The following is a 4192-nucleotide window of genomic DNA, read 5'->3' on the forward strand; positions in this document are numbered from 1 at the left end:
GCCGGCCCAGATCTCCCCTCCCCGCCTCCTCAGGGCAGCCTGCCCGCCCGTCGGGGCCGGGGAGGGGAGCCAGGCCGGCCGGCTGGCTTGCAGGGCCGGCGCGCCAAGGGGAGGGTTTGTGCATTATTTTGCGGAGCCCCTCTCTGTCTGCTCTAGAGTTACAATCCTTCCTGTCTCCTTCAGTTTTTGGTACCCTCTGTGCACTCTTAGGGAGCTCTGGTGTGTAGTGCCTAAGGCATTTGACTGCTAACCAGAAGGCTGGTGGTTCAAACCCACCAGCCACTCCTCCAAAGGAAGACTGGCCAATCTACTTCCATAGTGATACCACCTTGGAACCCAAGGAGGGGTTGCTATGAATTGCAACCAATTCTACGGCAGTGAGGTTTTTTTTTTTTTTTTTTTAGCATTTCTTGGCATTCCATGGCTTGTAGATGTGTCTTCACATGGTGTATTCCCCCCGGTGTGTGATTCTGTGTCCTTATCTAACCTTTTTATAAGATGTCACTCAGAAGGGATTAGGATTAGGACCCTCTTTACTTCCACATGACTTCCTTAGCTTAACTAATAATATCTGCAAAGAAAAACTCTATTTTTCTCAAACAAGATCATGTTCACCTGTGCAGGGGCTGGGACTTCAACATATCTTTTTGGAGGGGACAAAATTGAATCCGTAACAGTCTCCAAACACAGATACAGCAGGAGTACAGAAGGTCCCTCAAAGAGGGGGTCATCCTTTGGAACCTGCACTTTATTTTGCAGTTAACAATGAAAAAAGGACACTTTCTGAATCATAGCCTGGGAGCCTGCAGACATGAGAGATATTTTCTTATGTGTGATGCTTTGCTGATACAAGGGAGCAGTATGGAAATACTCTTCTGGCATTGAGATGCTTTCCTAGAATAGTCATCTAGTCACACAATGATGGTAGTTTAAAATTTGTGACTGCCCTGGAGTTGTGAGCTCACAGAGATATCATCAGGGGATTTCTCTCCAGATTGTTCCCTGGCTTACGAGCCATGGAATTGTTCCCTTCCTTATTTTGCCTTAACAGAGAGGTCACACAAACCAGAAAACTCTAATTGGAGGGTGTTTTCAGCCAAATGGAGACTGACAGATCCCTAAGGAGAGGTGAGACAAATCTTTCTCTTCATTTGTTTATTTTTCAGAGCTGCAGAGAAAAAAAGCTTTACTGGTATCTCAGGGTATGATTGGTCTTACAGAAGCTACCATAAAATCAAAGCCAAATTGTAGAAGAGACTCATTTCACTAAGTAAGCATCCCCTCTTGCGTAACCATTCTAGGAAACAACCATGTGGAAGTCAATAGGAATGTGTGAAGAGTTTATTTTCCTAATCAGACCAACTGAGCATTTCTGATGCTCTTTCTGTATGATGGGGTTGTTGTGAGCATGATCTGTGCAGAATTCTTTCTGTTTCACTGTCCCCCTTTGATTTGATTTGGGGAGGAGATGCAGAACCTGGGAAGTGTTCATGGCTTTTATTTGACTTTTGGTGTTACTGTTTTGTTTTGTTCTTTGAATTTCATATCTGAAAGCAGAGCTCTAGCTCTTGGAAATTTATGTGGTTTTCAAAAGTAAACACAAGAGCTATCAAGTGCACACTGACCTAATTTTAAAATGTTGAGGACCTGAGTGAAGAGGACAGGAACTGGTTTCTGTTGCATTGATTCTGAGCAATGGTGACCTCATGTGTGTGGGAAGAGAACTATGCTTCATAGGATTCTCAATGGGTAAGGTTTTGGAAGTAGATCACCAGTCCTTTTCCTATGCACATCTAGGCAGACTCAAACTACGACCCTTTCAGTTAGCAGCCCAGCACTTAACTGTTTGTGCCACCCATATACCCCAAAGATGGCAGGAGTAGGCATGGAAAGATAGGGAGGGATGCAAGGTTTATTAGAAAGAGGATTGACTGGGTGTTCTGGCTGAGAGGCAATTCAAACATGAGTCCAAGGCTTTGTGTGATACCTCAGTGAATCACATTAACATTAATATAGTAGGGATGTTGAAGGGGCAAATTGTTTCTAGAGGTAAGGTGGAAGAAGGATATCCAGTAGATGCCTGACATTTGTAGATACAACTTTTTCAATATCCATTATTCCATATGATGATAAAGTTTCATGAAGTATCAATTTACAGTGGAGATCATAAGTCCCTCATTGAGTTGTGAGGACTAAAAGAGATGACATATGTAAAGTGCTTAGGAATTATAATGATCACCATCCTCATAACAAAAACAGAAAGCAAGTACTGAACAATTACTATGTGCCAGATCATAGCTGCTGTCTGATGGATCTTGGCTCAAAGCAAAGAATACCAGAAAGATGTTTACTTGTGTTTTATTGACTATGCAAAGGCATTTGATTGTGTGGATCATGACAAATTATGGATAACATTGAGAAGAATGGGAATTCCAGAACACTTGATTGTACTCATGAGGAACCTGTACCGTGACCAGAAGGCTGTCATTAGAATGGAACAAGGGGACACTACATGGTTTAAAATCAAGAAGGGAGTGTGTCAGGGTTGTATCTTTTCCCCACACTTATTCAATCTATATGCTGAGCAAATAATCTGAGAAGCTGTGCTATATGAAGAAAAATGTGGCATCAGGATTGGAGGAAGAATCATTAACAACTTGAGATACGCATACGATACAACTTTGCTTGCTGAAAGTGAGGATGACTTGAGGCACTTACTGATGAAGGTTGAAGAATACAGTCTGCAGTATGGATTACATCTCAACATAAAGAAAACAAAATTCCTCACAACTGGACCAATGAGCAGCATCACAATAAATGGAGAGAAGATTGAGGTTGTCAAGGAATTCACGTTGCTTGGTTCTACAATCGATGCCAACGGAAGCAGCAGTCAGGACATTAGACGACGTGTAGCATTGGGAAAGTCAACTGCGAAGGAACTGTTTCAAGTGCTGAGGAGCAAGGATATCTCCTTGAGGACTAAGGTGCGCCTGACACAAGCCATGATATTTCCAATCGCCTGGTATGCATGTGAGAGCTGGACAATGAATAAGGAAGACCGAAGAAGAGTTGATGCTTTTGAGTTGTGGTGCTGGTGAATAATGCTGAATGTACCATGGACTGTTAAAAGAACTAACAGATCTGTCCTGGAGGAAGTGTACCCAAAATGCTCCTTGGAAGCGAGAATGGCCAGACTTCGTCTCACCTACTTTGGTCATGTTGTCAGAAGGGACCGTTCCCTGGAGAAGAATGTCATGCTTGGTAGGGTGGAAGGTCAATGAAAGAGGTGGAGGCCTTCCATGAGATGGATTGACATGGTGGCTGCGATGATGGGCTCAAGTATAGCAGGGATCATGGTGCTGGCATGGGATCGGGCAGTGTTTCCTTCTGATGTGCATGGGGTTGCTATGAGTCAGAAACAACTTGATGGCACCTAACAACAACAACAACAACATGTGCCAGATATTGTTATAAGAGTTTTACATAGATTAACTAATTTAATTCACCAAAAACTCTATGAAGTAGGTACTAATATGATTCCATTTTACAGATGAGGACATTGAGGCATAGAGAGAGATGGAGAAACTTGAGGTTACATAAGTGACAGAGCTCAGACTCAATTCAGGTAGTGAGGCTCTAACATCTATCTCTTAAGTAGCTCTTCTGTGAAGGTGTGGCTTCACAAGAAATGTTGTAGCAGAATTTGAATTGATCATTTTGTGAGACTGAACGGCAGCAGCAAATATCCATTGTTGAGTAATCTTAGCCAACAGCCCAGCATCCATTACATCTCAGTTGAACTTGTGAATCTGAGGATGCTGAAAGGATCCTGGGAAAGTTACTGGGTCTGCGAGCATAAGGAAAAGCCTTCAACCCTTTGTTGCTTTTAGAAAGACACATGGTCAGTTATTTAAAATGTCCACAAACAAAGGGGTTCACAGTAATGTTATTGTAATTTCAGCTCTCTTGATATTAATTCATTTGATAAATGTTACTGAACACCTATCTCAATGCTAACCTTATGTGACATTTGATGAGTGAAGAAAATCCTTCCTTTAACAAGTTTTCTGTGCAGTATGAGAGACAGATGAGTGAAAGTGCAAGTACAATCCCCCAGGCCCAGTTGCTGTTGAGTCAATTCCAACTCATGGTGACCCCATGTGTGTCAGAGTAGAACTTCTCCTTGGACTCC

Source organism: Orycteropus afer, unplaced genomic scaffold (assembly GCF_000298275.1).
Source record: "Orycteropus afer afer isolate SDZICR_OR568_19922 unplaced genomic scaffold, OryAfe1.0 scaffold00012, whole genome shotgun sequence".
NCBI classification, from domain to species: Eukaryota; Metazoa; Chordata; class Mammalia; order Tubulidentata; family Orycteropodidae; genus Orycteropus; species Orycteropus afer.